The sequence below is a fragment of the Dreissena polymorpha genome, chromosome 11 (genome assembly GCF_020536995.1).
Source record: "Dreissena polymorpha isolate Duluth1 chromosome 11, UMN_Dpol_1.0, whole genome shotgun sequence".
Lineage (NCBI taxonomy): Eukaryota > Metazoa > Mollusca > Bivalvia > Myida > Dreissenidae > Dreissena > Dreissena polymorpha.
Window position 1 is genome coordinate 63,431,775 of NC_068365.1, and position 16,113 is coordinate 63,447,887.

Genomic DNA, 16,113 nt, shown 5'->3' on the forward strand with positions numbered 1-16,113 from the left:
GTTCTTCTCCAGGGACTATCTTGCCTTACAAGCAAACGACTAAAACCTGAAATAAATGACATTCCACACTGATTTCAATGCGAAAGCATGCACAATGTTAACATGGAAACAATGTTAACAAGATTGTTACCAGGCGATAGGTCCTTAACCGTACTAAATTCTGCCCAAACGGCCATTTTGAATCATTGCTTTGATTGGATTCTTATATTGTTTGCTATAATTTTTGACATATATGAATATAAAGCCCTTCTTCACCACAGAGTAGTAAGTTGTCCATACCGGCTACAAATTGAGCACATTCTTCATACAGAACTGTTTGAGAATTGCAGAAACCAGTAAACATGATTCCGAATTACCCCTTGATTTACGAACAGTATTGGTCATACAATAGTGTTATGGGCAAACACTCTGTTAAAAAACAAAACCTTAGGAATATATAATTAAGCAAAAGCATGTTTCATGGGTGTTTGATCATTTTGGAAATTTGTCGTTTTACCTTAAGGTGGCACACTACAGTTTTTAGTCTCGGCCAATCGCGTACACAAGCAGGAGCGAACCAATGTCTGGAAACTGGTCACCTCGCAAATCTGAAAATAAACCAAGCACATTGCCAGAATGGTTGAGGCTGTGCCTTCTGAAAAATCAGTAACATTCAAATCAAATGAGTTGGGGCAAAATGTTTTAGTATTGATTATTTCAAATCAAAACATCAGAATTATGTGTGTTTCCGAGCCTTTTTAAGCCAGTTTCAACAACAAACTGCCACTTTCCTGCAGAAGCAAGGTGCCTGGAAACCATGTTTTTACATTGGTAACTTACCAAGTACTAAACAGCAATGGAGAAAATTGGGGGTCAAAGGATTAGATTTTTTGTAATAGTTCAATGTCCGTACGCCCTTTCAAATTTCCAACAGAAATACTGACCGGAGCCAGCATTACACCTGTTTTCGAATTGCATTAATTCTACTTCCTGTATGCAGCTATAGTTAAAATACCAATGTTTTGGTAACTTACAAACATCCAAGAAAAATCACCACAACTCAAACCTGACATTCATTATTATTAAGACACTCAAAATGGTGCTTACTTGAGCAATGTTCTCTTTATTTAGAAATTTGACCGGGGCCAATTCGCATTGGTGGCTAAAAAGTGTGGTGTGCAGCCTTAAGGGCAAGCAAAGTCTTAGAACTGCAAAATATGGACTTGTTTTCTTGAAATTTGGACAAAAACAAGCAAATATAATACATTTTTGACCAAGTCTGAAGGCTTGTTTGTTATTTATAAAGCGTTTAATCCGACCCCTGTTTTCCCTTTTTTTCTATGCCATTTTCAGGGTCATTGTAGAAGTCATGGTAGTGAAAAGCTACCTCACAGAAACATATTGCAACAATTAAATGAAGTCTTAATCACATTGAGATGACAAATGGTAGTGCAGGTGACTTGGTCAGCCTTTAAATCATAACTTTATCAAAGAAGCAACACAAAAACACGCAGTTTTGGGCCAATAAATACTTGGCATTGCTTAGATTTTTACAGCTCTCACAACAAATGCACATGTTTTTGCTTAAAGTAATAAAAATATAAATAATTGCATGCTTAGCATGATCTTGAAAGGCAAGTTAAGCATTTGTACCTTTAATCTGTTGTAAAAAACACCATTTAAGGCCCCTGTGAAGTAATCCCTTAAACAGGCCCATGCAAGGGAGATAAACCCAATCATAGCATAAATAATTGGGGCTGACATTGAGGAAATACCCCTGATATGACACTAATGATTGCCTAAAAATTGACATCTGAGATAAATATAACCCATATTTCTTGGAAACAGAAAAAGTAAAACTTCTAATAAGCTCAGATCATTGTTAAAAGGCATACAACAATGTGAGGCACTTGCAAGAGTCACTTCTTCACAATAACTTTTTATTTGCTTATATATATCATCAGTTGAATTGCGCACAATGGCGAAAAGTAAGTTATGGCGCAGTTATAGATTAAACAAAGCACGCCAGGACATTTCGGTATAGACAGGAAACCACATTCCGACAACATGCCAACATTTACCTAGCCCACTGAAGATGTCGTTTTACCTTCAGTAACTGCAACGGAGTGTCTTTCCGCTGACAAGGCTGTTGACGTAATTTAGTTCTTCTCCAGGGACTATCTTGCCTTACAAGCAAACGACTAAAACCTGAAATAAATGACATTCCACCCTGATTTCACTGCGAAAGCATGCACAATGTTAACATGGAAACAATGTTAACAAGATTGTTACCAGGCGATAGGTCCTTAACCGTACTAAATTCTGCCCAAACGGCCATTTTGAATCATTGCTTTGATTGGATTCTTATATTGTTTGCTATAATTTTTGTCATTATATGAATATAAAGCCCTTCTTCACCACAGAGTAGTAAGTTGTCCATACCTGGCTACAAATTGAGCACATTCTTCATACAGAACTGTTTGAGAATTGCAGAAACCAGTAAACATGATTCCGAATTACCTCCCTTGATTTACGAACAGTATTGGTCATACAATAGTGTTATGGGCAAACACTCTGTTAAAAAACAAAACCTTAGGAATATATAATTAAGCAAAAGCATGTTTCATGGGTGTTTGATCATTTTGGAAATTTGTCGTTTTACCTTAAGGTGGACACTACAGTTTTTTTAGTCTCGGCCAATCGCGTACACAAGCAGGAGCGAACCAATGTCTGGAAACTGGTCACCTCGCAATCTGAAAATAAACCAAGCACATTGCCAGAATGGTTGAGGCTGTGCCTTCTGAAAAATCAGTAACATTCAAATCAAATGAGTTGGGGCAAAATGTTTTAGTATTGATTATTTCAAATCAAAACATCAGAATTATGTGTGTTTCCGAGCCTTTTTAAGCCAGTTTCAACAACAAACTGCCACTTTCCTGCAGAAGCAGGTGCCTGGAAACCATGTTTTTACATTGGTAACTTACCAAGTACTAAACAGCAATGGAGAAAATTGGGGGTCAAAGGATTAGATTTTTTGTAATAGTTCAATGTCCGTACGCCCTTTCAAATTTCCAACAGAAATACTGACCGGAGCCAGCATTACACCTGTTTTCGAATTGCATTAATTCTACTTCCTGTATGCAGCTATAGTTAAAATACCAATGTTTTGGTAACTTACAAACATCCAAGAAAAATCACCACAACTCAAACCTGACATTCATTATATTAAGACACTCAAAATGGTGCTTACTTGAGCAATGTTCTCTTTATTTAGAAATTTGACCGGGGCCAATTCGCATTGGTGGCTAAAAAGTGTGGTGTGCAGCCTTAAGGGCAAGCAAAGTCTTAGAACTGCAAAATATGGACTTGTTTTCTTGAAATTTGGACAAAAACAAGCAAATATAATACATTTTTGACCAAGTCTGAAGGCTTGTTTGTTATTTATAAAGCGTTTAATCCGACCCCTGTTTTCCCCTTTTTTTTCTATGCCATTTTCAGGGTCATTGTAGAAGTCATGGTAGTGAAAAGCTACCTCACAGAAACATATTGCAACAATTAATGAAGTCTTAATCACATTGAGATGACAAATGGTAGTGCAGGTGACTTGGTCAGCCTTTAAATCATAACTTATCAAAGAAGCAACACAAAAACACGCAGTTTTGGGCCAATAAATACTTGGCATTGCTTAGATTTTTACAGCTCTCACAACAAATGCACATGTTTTGCTTAAAGTAATAAAAATATAAATAAATGCATGCTTAGCATGATCTTGAAAGGCAAGTTAAGCATTTGTACCTTTAATCTGTTGTAAAAACACACCATTTAAGGCCCCTGTGAAGTAATCCCTTAAACAGGCCCATGCAAGGGAGATAACCCAATCATAGCATAAATAATTGGGGCTGACATATTGAGGAAATACCCCTGATATGACACTAATGATTGCCTAAAAATTGACATCTGAGATAAATATTAACCCATATTTCTTGGAAACAGAAAAAGTAAAACTTCTAGTAAGCTCAGATCATTGTTAAAAGGCATACAACAATGTGAGGCACTTGCAAGAGTCACTTCTTCACAATAACTTTTTATTTGCTTATATATATCATCAGTTGAATTGCGCACAATGGCGAAAAGTAAGTTATGGCGCAGTTATAGATTAAACAAAGCACGCAGGACATTTCGGTATAGACCAGGAAACACATTCCGACAAACATGCCAACATTTACCTAGCCCACTGAAGATGTCGTTTTACCTTCAGTAACTGCAACGGAGTGTCTTTCCGCTGACAAGGCTGTGACGTAATTTAGTTCTTCTCCAGGGACTATCTTGCCTTACAAGCAAACGACTAAAACCTGAAATAAATGACATTCCACACTGATTTCAATGCGAAAGCATGCACAATGTTAACATGGAAACAATGTTAACAAGATTGTTACCAGGCGATAGGTCCTTAACCGTACTAAATTCTGCCCAAACGGCCATTTTGAATCATTGCTTTGATTGGATTCTTATATTGTTTGCTATAATTTTTGTCATTATATGAATATAAAGCCCTTCTTCACCACAGAGTAGTAAGTTGTCCATACCGGCTACAAATTGAGCACATTCTTCATACAGAACTGTTTGAGAATTGCAGAAACCAGTAAACATGATTCCGAATTACCTCCCTTGATTTACGAACAGTATTGGTCATACAATAGTGTTATGGGCAAACACTCTGTTAAAAAACAAAACCTTAGGAATATATAATTAAGCAAAAGCATGTTTCATGGGTGTTTGATCATTTTGGAAATTTGTCGTTTTACCTTAAGGTGGCACACTACAGTTTTTTTAGTCTCGGCCAATCGCGTACACAAGCAGGAGCGAACCAATGTCTGGAAACTGGTCACCTCGCAAATCTGAAAATAAACCAAGCACATTGCCAGAATGGTTGAGGCTGTGCCTTCTGAAAAATCAGTAACATTCAAATCAAATGAGTTGGGGCAAAATGTATTGATTATTTCAAATCAAAACATCAGAATTATGTGTGTTTCCGAGCCTTTTTAAGCCAGTTTCAACAACAAACTGCCACTTTCCTGCAGAAGCAAGGTGCCTGGAAACCATGTTTTTACATTGGTAACTTACCAAGTACTAAACAGCAATGGAGAAAATTGGGGGTCAAAGGATTAGATTTTTTGTAATAGTTCAATGTCCGTACGCCCTTTCAAATTTCCAACAGAATACTGACCGGAGCCAGCATTACACCTGTTTTCGAATTGCATTAATTCTACTTCCTGTATGCAGCTATAGTTAAAATACCAATGTTTTGGTAACTTACAAACATCCAAGAAAAATCACCACAACTCAAACCTGACATTCATTATTATTAAGACACTCAAAATGGTGCTTACTTGAGCAATGTTCTCTTTATTTAGAAATTTGACCGGGGCCAATTCGCATTGGTGGCTAAAAAGTGTGGTGTGCAGCCTTAAGGGCAAGCAAAGTCTTAGAACTGCAAAATATGGACTTGTTTTCTTGAAATTTGGACAAAAACAAGCAAATATAATACATTTTTGACCAAGTCTGAAGGCTTGTTTGTTATTTATAAAGCGTTTAATCCCGACCCCTGTTTTCCCTTTTTTTTCTATGCCATTTTCAGGGTCATTGTAGAAGTCATGGTAGTGAAAAGCTACCTCACAGAAACATATTGCAACAATTAAATGAAGTCTTAATCACATTGAGATGACAAATGGTAGTGCAGGTGACTTGGTCAGCCTTTAAATCATAACTTTATCAAAGAAGCAACACAAAAACACGCAGTTTTGGGCCAATAAATACTTGGCATTGCTTAGATTTTTACAGCTCTCACAACAAATGCACATGTTTTTGCTTAAAGTAATAAAAATATAAATAAATTGCATGCTTAGCATGATCTTGAAAGGCAAGTTAAGCATTTGTACCTTTAATCTGTTGTAAAACACACAATTTAAGGCCCCTGTGAAGTAATCCCTTAAACAGGCCCATGCAAGGGAGATAACCCAATCATAGCATAAATAATTGGGGCTGACATATTGAGGAAATACCCCTGATATGACACTAATGATTGCCTAAAAATTGACATCTGAGATAAATATTAACCCATATTTCTTGGAAACAGAAAAAGTAAAACTTCTAATAAGCTCAGATCATTGTTAAAAGGCATACAACAATGTGAGGCACTTGCAAGAGTCACTTCTTCACAATAACTTTTTATTTGCTTATATATATCATCAGTTGAATTGCGCACAATGGCGAAAAGTAAGTTATGGCGCAGTTATAGATTAAACAAAGCACGCAGGACATTCGGTATAGACCAGGAAACACATTCCGACAAACATGCCAACATTTACCTAGCCCACTGAAGATGTCGTTTTACCTTCAGTAACTGCAACGGAGTGTCTTTCCGCTGACAAGGCTGTTGACGTAATTTAGTTCTTCTCCAGGGACTATCTTGCCTTACAAGCAAACGACTAAAACCTGAAATAAATGACATTCCACACTGATTCAATGCGAAAGGATGCACAATGTTAACATGGAAACAATGTTAACAAGATTGTTACCAGGCGATAGGTCCTTAACCGTACTAAATTCTGCCCAAACGGCCATTTTGAATCATTGCTTTGATTGGATTCTTATATTGTTTGCTATAATTTTTGTCATTATATAAATATAAAGCCCTTCTTCACCACAGAGTAGTAAGTTGTCCATACCGGCTACAAATTGAGCACATTCTTCATACAGAACTGTTTGAGAATTGCAGAAACCAGTAAACATGATTCCGAATTACCTCCCTTGATTTACGAACAGTATTGGTCATACAATAGTGTTATGGGCAAACACTCTGTTAAAAAACAAAACCTTAGGAATATATAATTAAGCAAAAGCATGTTTCATGGGTGTTTGATCATTTTGGAAATTTGTCGTTTTACCTTAAGGGCAAGCAAAGTCTTAGAACTGCAAAATATGGACTTGTTTTCTTGAAATTTCGACAAAAACAAGCAAATATAATACATTTTTGACCAAGTCTGAAGGCTTGTTTGTTATTTATAAAGCGTTTAATCCGACCCCTGTTTTCCCTTTTTTTTCTATGCCATTTTCAGGGTCATTGTAGAAGTCATGGTAGTGAAAGCTACCTCACAGAAACATATTGCAACAATTAATGAAGTCTTAATCACATTGAGATGACAAATGGTAGTGCAGGTGACTTGGTCAGCCTTTAAATCATAACTTTATCAAAGAAGCAACACAAAAACACGCAGTTTTGGGCCAATAAATACTTGGCATTGCTTAGATTTTTACAGCTCTCACAACAAATGCACATGTTTTTGCTTAAAGTAATAAAAATATAAATAAATTGCATGCTTAGCATGATCTTGAAAGGCAAGTTAAGCATTTGTACCTTTAATCTGTTGTAAAAACACACCATTTAAGGCCCCTGTGAAGTAATCCCTTAAACAGGCCCATGCAAGGGAGATAACCCAATCATAGCATAAATAATTGGGGCTGACATATTGAGGAAATACCCCTGATATGACACTAATGATTGCCTAAAAATTGACATCTGAGATAAATATTAACCCATATTTCTTGGAAACAGAAAAAGTAAAACTTCTAATAAGCTCAGATCATTGTTAAAAGGCATACAACAATGTGAGGCACTTGCAAGAGTCACTTCTTCACAATAACTTTTTATTTGCTTATATATATCATCAGTTGAATTGCGCACAATGGCGAAAAGTAAGTTATGGCGCAGTTATAGATTAAACAAAGCACGCAGGACATTTCGGTATAGACCAGGAAACACATTCCGACAAACATGCCAACATTTACCTAGCCCACTGAAGATGTCGTTTTACCTTCAGTAACTGCAACGGAGTGTCTTTCCGCTGACAAGGCTGTTGACGTAATTTAGTTCTTCTCCAGGGACTATCTTGCCTTACAAGCAAACGACTAAAACCTGAAATAAATGACATTCCACACTGATTTCAATGCGAAAGCATGCACAATGTTAACATGGAAACAATGTTAACAAGATTGTTACCAGGCGATAGGTCCTTAACCGTACTAAATTCTGCCCAAACGGCCATTTTGAATCATTGCTTTGATTGGATTCTTATATTGTTTGCTATAATTTTTGTCATTGTATGAATATAAAGCCCTTCTTCACCACAGAGTAGTAAGTTGTCCATACCGGCTACAAATTGAGCACATTCTTCATACAGAACTGTTTGAGAATTGCAGAAACCAGTAAACATGATTCCGAATTACCTCCCTTGATTTACGAACAGTATTGGTCATACAATAGTGTTATGGGCAAACACTCTGTTAAAAAACAAAACCTTAGGAATATATAATTAAGCAAAAGCATGTTTCATGGGTGTTTGATCATTTTGGAAATTTGTCGTTTTACCTTAAGGGCAAGCAAAGTCTTAGAACTGCAAAATATGGACTTGTTTTCTTGAAATTTGGACAAAAACAAGCAAATATAATACATTTTTGACCAAGTCTGAAGGCTTGTTTGTTATTTATAAAGCGTTTAATCCGACCCCTGTTTTCCCTTTTTTTTCTATGCCATTTTCAGGGTCATTGTAGAAGTCATGGTAGTGAAAAGCTACCTCACAGAAACATATTGCAACAATTAAATGAAGTCTTAATCACATTGAGATGACAAATGGTAGTGCAGGTGACTTGGTCAGCCTTTAAATCATAACTTTATCAAAGAAGCAACACAAAACACGCAGTTTTGGGCCAATAAATACTTGGCATTGCTTAGATTTTTACAGCTCTCACAACAAATGCACATGTTTTTGCTTAAAGTAATAAAAATATAAATAAATTGCATGCTTAGCATGATCTTGAAAGGCAAGTTAAGCATTTGTACCTTTAATCTGTTGTAAAAACACACCATTTAAGGCCCCTGTGAAGTAATCCCTTAAACAGGCCCATGCAAGGGAGATAACCCAATCATAGCATAAATAATTGGGGCTGACATATTGAGGAAATACCCCTGATATGACACTAATGATTGCCTAAAAATTGACATCTGAGATAAATATTAACCCATATTTCTTGGAAACAGAAAAAGTAAAACTTCTAGTAAGCTCAGATCATTGTTAAAAGGCATACAACAATGTGAGGCACTTGCAAGAGTCACTTCTTCACAATAACTTTTTATTTGCTTATATATATCATCAGTTGAATTGCGCACAATGGCGAAAAGTAAGTTATGGCGCAGTTATAGATTAAACAAAGCACGCAGGACATTTCGGTATAGACCAGGAAACACATTCCGACAAACATGCCAACATTTACCTAGCCCACTGAAGATGTCGTTTTACCTTCAGTAACTGCAACGGAGTGTCTTTCCGCTGACAAGGCTGTTGACGTAATTTAGTTCTTCTCCAGGGACTATCTTGCCTTACAAGCAAACGACTAAAACCTGAAATAAATGACATTCCACACTGATTTCAATGCGAAAGCATGCACAATGTTAACATGGAAACAATGTTAACAAGATTGTTACCAGGCGATAGGTCCTTAACCGTACTAAATTCTGCCCAAACGGCCATTTTGAATCATTGCTTTGATTGGATTCTTATATTGTTTGCTATAATTTTTGTCATTATATGAATATAAAGCCCTTCTTCACCACAGAGTAGTAAGTTGTCCATACCGGCTACAAATTGAGCACATTCTTCATACAGAACTGTTTGAGAATTGCAGAAACCAGTAAACATGATTCCGAATTACCTCCCTTGATTTACGAACAGTATTGGTCATACAATAGTGTTATGGGCAAACACTCTGTTAAAAAACAAAACCTTAGGAATATATAATTAAGCAAAAGCATGTTTCATGGGTGTTTGATCATTTTGGAAATTTGTCGTTTTACCTTAAGGGCAAGCAAAGTCTTAGAACTGCAAAATATGGACTTGTTTTCTTGAAATTTGGACAAAAACAAGCAAATATAATACATTTTTGACCAAGTCTGAAGGCTTGTTTGTTATTTATAAAGCGTTTAATCCGACCCCTGTTTTCCCTTTTTTTTCTATGCCATTTTCAGGGTCATTGTAGAAGTCATGGTAGTGAAAAGCTACCTCACAGAAACATATTGCAACAATTAAATGAAGTCTTAATCACATTGAGATGACAAATGGTAGTGCAGGTGACTTGGTCAGCCTTTAAATCATAACTTTATCAAAGAAGCAACACAAAAACACGCAGTTTTGGGCCAATAAATACTTGGCATTGCTTAGATTTTTACAGCTCTCACAACAAATGCACATGTTTTTGCTTAAAGTAATAAAAATATAAATAAATTGCATGCTTAGCATGATCTTGAAAGGCAAGTTAAGCATTTGTACCTTTAATCTGTTGTAAAAACACACCATTTAAGGCCCCTGTGAAGTAATCCCTTAAACAGGCCCATGCAAGGGAGATAACCCAATCATAGCATAAATAATTGGGGCTGACATATTGAGGAAATACCCCTGATATGACACTAATAATTGCCTAAAAATTGACATCTGAGATAAATATTAACCCATATTTCTTGGAAACAGAAAAGTAAAACTTCTAGTAAGCTCAGATCATTGTTAAAAGGCATACAACAATGTGAGGCACTTGCAAGAGTCACTTCTTCACAATAACTTTTTATTTGCTTATATATATCATCAGTTGAATTGCGCACAATGGCGAAAAGTAAGTTATGGCGCAGTTATAGATTAAACAAAGCACGCAGGACATTTCGGTATAGACCAGGAAACACATTCCGACAAACATGCCAACATTTACCTAGCCCACTGAAGATGTCGTTTTACCTTCAGTAACTGCAACGGAGTGTCTTTCCGCTGACAAGGCTGTTGACGTAATTTAGTTCTTCTCCAGGGACTATCTTGCCTTACAAGCAAACGACTAAAACCTGAAATAAATGACATTCCACACTGATTTCAATGCGAAAGCATGCACAATGTTAACATGGAAACAATGTTAACAAGATTGTTACCAGGCGATAGGTCCTTAACCGTACTAAATTCTGCCCAAACGGCCATTTTGAATCATTGCTTTGATTGGATTCTTATATTGTTTGCTATAATTTTTGTCATTATATGAATATAAAGCCCTTCTTCACCACAGAGTAGTAAGTTGTCCATACCGGCTACAAATTGAGCACATTCTTCATACAGAACTGTTTGAGAATTGCAGAAACCAGTAAACATGATTCCAAATTACCTCCCTTGATTTACGAACAGTATTGGTCATACAATAGTGTTATGGGCAAACACTCTGTTAAAAAACAAAACCTTAGGAATATATAATTAAGCAAAAGCATGTTTCATGGGTGTTTGATCATTTTGGAAATTTGTCGTTTTACCTTAAGGTGGCACACTACAGTTTTTTTAGTCTCGGCCAATCGCGTACACAAGCAGGAGCGAACCAATGTCTGGAAACTGGTCACCTCGCAAATCTGAAAATAAACCAAGCACATTGCCAGAATGGTTGAGGCTGTGCCTTCTGAAAAATCAGTAACATTCAAATCAAATGAGTTGGGGCAAAATGTTTTAGTATTGATTATTTCAAATCAAAACATCAGAATTATGTGTGTTTCCGAGCCTTTTTAAGCCAGTTTCAACAACAAACTGCCACTTTCCTGCAGAAGCAAGGTGCCTGGAAACCATGTTTTTACATTGGTAACTTACCAAGTACTAAACAGCAATGGAGAAAATTGGGGGTCAAAGGATTAGATTTTTTGTAATAGTAAAATGTCCGTACGCCCTTTCAAATTTCCAACAGAAATACTGACCGGAGCCAGCATTACACCTGTTTTCGAATTGCATTAATTCTACTTCCTGTATGCAGCTATAGTTAAAATACCAATGTTTTGGTTACTTACAAACATCCAAGAAAAATCACCACAACTCAAACCTGACATTCATTATTATTAAGACACTCAAAATGGTGCTTACTTGAGCAATGTTCTCTTTATTTAGAAATTTGACCGGGGCCAATTCGCATTGGTGGCTAAAAAGTGTGGTGTGCAGCCTTAAGGGCAAGCAAAGTCTTAGAACTGCAAAATATGGACTTGTTTTCTTGAAATTTGGACAAAAACAAGCAAATATAATACATTTTTGACCAAGTCTGAAGGCTTGTTTGTTATTTATAAAGCGTTTAATCCGACCCCTGTTTTCCCTTTTTTTTCTATGCCATTTTCAGGGTCATTGTAGAAGTCATGGTAGTGAAAAGCTACCTCACAGAAACATATTGCAACAATTAAATGAAGTCTTAATCACATTGAGATGACAAATGGTAGTGCAGGTGACTTGGTCAGCCTTTAAATCATAACTTTATCAAAGAAGCAACACAAAAACACGCAGTTTTGGGCCAATAAATACTTGGCATTGCTTAGATTTTTACAGCTCTCACAACAAATGCACATGTTTTTGCTTATAAAGTAATAAAAATATAAATAAATTGCATGCTTAGCATGATCTTGAAAGGCAAGTTAAGCATTTGTACCTTTAATCTGTTGTAAAAACACACCATTTAAGGCCCCTGTGAAGTAATCCCTTAAACAGGCCCATGCAAGGGAGATAACCCAATCATAGCATAAATAATTGGGGCTGACATATTGAGGAAATACCCCTGATATGACACTAATGATTGCCTAAAAATTGACATCTGAGATAAATATTAACCCATATTTCTTGGAAACAGAAAAAGTAAAACTTCTAGTAAGCTCAGATCATTGTTAAAAGGCATACAACAATGTGAGGCACTTGCAAGAGTCACTTCTTCACAATAACTTTTTATTTGCTTATATATATCATCAGTTGAATTGCGCACAATGGCGAAAAGTAAGTTATGGCGCAGTTATAGATTAAACAAAGCACGCAGGACATTTCGGTATAGACCAGGAAACACATTCCGACAAACATGCCAACATTTACCTAGCCCACTGAAGATGTCGTTTTACCTTCAGTAACTGCAACGGAGTGTCTTTCCGCTGACAAGGCTGTTGACGTAATTTAGTTCTTCTCCAGGGACTATCTTGCCTTACAAGGCAAACGACTAAAACCTGAAATAAATGACATTCCACACTGATTTCAATGCGAAAGCATGCACAATGTTAACATGGAAACAATGTTAACAAGATTGTTACCAGGCGATAGGTCCTTAACCGTACTAAATTCTGCCCAAACGGCCATTTTGAATCATTGCTTTGATTGGATTCTTATATTGTTTGCTATAATTTTTGTCATTATATGAATATAAAGCCCTTCTTCACCACAGAGTAGTAAGTTGTCCATACCGGCTACAAATTGAGCACATTCTTCATACAGAACTGTTTGAGAATTGCAGAAACCAGTAAACATGATTCCGAATTACCTCCCTTGATTTACGAACAGTATTGGTCATACAATAGTGTTATGGGCAAACACTCTGTTAAAAAACAAAACCTTAGGAATATATAATTAAGCAAAAGCATGTTTCATGGGTGTTTGATCATTTTGGAAATTTGTCGTTTTACCTTAAGGTGGCACACTACAGTTTTTTTAGTCTCGGCCAATCGCGTACACAAGCAGGAGCGAACCAATGTCTGGAAACTGGTCACCTCGCAAATCTGAAAATAAACCAAGCACATTGCCAGAATGGTTGAGGCTGTGCCTTCTGAAAAATCAGTAACATTCAAATCAAATGAGTTGGGGCAAAATGTTTTAGTATTGATTATTTCAAATCAAAACATCAGAATTATGTGTGTTTCCGAGCCTTTTTAAGCCAGTTTCAACAACAAACTGCCACTTTCCTGCAGAAGCAAGGTGCCTGGAAACCATGTTTTTACATTGGTAACTTACCAAGTACTAAACAGCAATGGAGAAAATTGGGGGTCAAAGGATTAGATTTTTTGTAATAGTTCAATGTCCGTACGCCCTTTCAAATTTCCAACAGAAATACTGACCGGAGCCAGCATTACACCTGTTTTCGAATTGCATTAATTCTACTTCCTGTATGCAGCTATAGTTAAAATACCAATGTTTTGGTAACTTACAAACATCCAAGAAAAATCACCACAACTCAAACCTGACATTCATTATTATTAAGACACTCAAAATGGTGCTTACTTGAGCAATGTTCTCTTTATTTAGAAATTTGACCGGGGCCAATTCGCATTGGTGGCTAAAAAGTGTGGTGTGCAGCCTTAAGGGCAAGCAAAGTCTTAGAACTGCAAAATATGGACTTGTTTTCTTGAAATTTGGACAAAAACAAGCAAATATAATACATTTTTGACCAAGTCTGAAGGCTTGTTTGTTATTTATAAAGCGTTTAATCCGACCCCTGTTTTCCCTTTTTTTTCTATGCCATTTTCAGGGTCATTGTAGAAGTCATGGTAGTGAAAAGCTACCTCACAGAAACATATTGCAACAATTAAATGAAGTCTTAATCACATTGAGATGACAAATGGTAGTGCAGGTGACTTGGTCAGCCTTTAAATCATAACTTTATCAAAGAAGCAACACAAAAACACGCAGTTTTGGGCCAATAAATACTTGGCATTGCTTAGATTTTTACAGCTCTCACAACAAATGCACATGTTTTTGCTTAAAGTAATAAAAATATAAATAAATTGCATGCTTAGCATGATCTTGAAAGGCAAGTTAAGCATTTGTACCTTTAATCTGTTGTAAAAACACACCATTTAAGGCCCCTGTGAAGTAATCCCTTAAACAGGCCCATGCAAGGGAGATAACCCAATCATAGCATAAATAATTGGGGCTGACATATTGAGGAAATACCCCTGATATGACACTAATGATTGCCTAAAAATTGACATCTGAGATAAATATTAACCCATATTTCTTGGAAACAGAAAAAAGTAAAACTTCTAGTAAGCTCAGATCATTGTTAAAAGGCATACAACAATGTGAGGCACTTGCAAGAGTCACTTCTTCACAATAACTTTTTATTTGCTTATATATATCATCAGTTGAATTGCGCACAATGGCGAAAAGTAAGTTATGGCGCAGTTATAGATTAAACAAAGCACGCAGGACATTTCGGTATAGACCAGGAAACACATTCCGACAAACATGCCAACATTTACCTAGCCCACTGAAGATGTCGTTTTACCTTCAGTAACTGCAACGGAGTGTCTTTCCGCTGACAAGGCTGTTGACGTAATTTAGTTCTTCTCCAGGGACTATCTTGCCTTACAAGCAAACGACTAAAACCTGAAATAAATGACATTCCACACTGATTTCAATGCGAAAGCATGCACAATGTTAACATGGAAACAATGTTAACAAGATTGTTACCAGGCGATAGGTCCTTAACCGTACTAAATTCTGCCCAAACGGCCATTTTGAATCATTGCTTTGATTGGATTCTTATATTGTTTGCTATAATTTTTGTCATTATATGAATATAAAGCCCTTCTTCACCACAGAGTAGTAAGTTGTCCATACCGGCTACAAATTGAGCACATTCTTCATACAGAACTGTTTGAGAATTGCAGAAACCAGTAAACATGATTCCGAATTACCTCCCTTGATTTACGAACAGTATTGGTCATACAATAGTGTTATGGGCAAACACTCTGTTAAAAAACAAAACCTTAGGAATATATAATTAAGCAAAAGCATGTTTCATGGGTGTTTGATCATTTTGGAAATTTGTCGTTTTACCTTAAGGTGGCACACTACAGTTTTTTTAGTCTCGGCCAATCGCGTACACAAGCAGGAGCGAACCAATGTCTGGAAACTGGTCACCTCGCAAATCTGAAAATAAACCAAGCACATTGCCAGAATGGTTGAGGCTGTGCCTTCTGAAAAATCAGTAACATTCAAATCAAATGAGTTGGGGCAAAATGTTTTAGTATTGATTATTTCAAATCAAAACATCAGAATTATGTGTGTTTCCGAGCCTTTTTAAGCCAGTTTCAGCAACAAACTGCCACTTTCCTGCAGAAGCAGAAGACACTCAAAATGGTGCTTACTTGAGCAATGTTCTCTTTATTTAGAAATTTGACCGGGGCCAATTCGCATTGGTGGCTAAAAAGTGTGGTGTGCAGCCTATGGCGGATACAGCGTACAAAAGCAAAACTAAGTCAATAAAAAGCAA

At 36.5% G+C, this 16,113-nt stretch overlaps 1 long non-coding RNA gene across 8 annotated transcripts; it reads right to left on the bottom strand.

Annotated features, from left to right (window-relative positions):
- On the bottom strand, positions 1-15,905 carry LOC127851711 (uncharacterized). Of its 8 annotated transcripts, none has more exons than XR_008035901.1 (9): positions 15,678-15,905; positions 15,124-15,224; positions 13,526-13,618; positions 10,818-10,918; positions 9,336-9,436; positions 7,854-7,954; positions 4,785-4,877; positions 2,087-2,187; positions 1-46 (listed from the first exon to the last, which is right to left on the bottom strand). It is a non-coding gene; the product is annotated as an uncharacterized LOC127851711 (long non-coding RNA). The 8 variants fall into 8 exon arrangements; XR_008035899.1 differs by lacking the exon at positions 1-46 and adding an exon at positions 517-587; XR_008035904.1 differs by lacking the exons at positions 1-46; positions 2,087-2,187 and adding an exon at positions 4,275-4,331.
- Between the last annotated feature and the right edge of the window lie 208 nt (positions 15,906-16,113).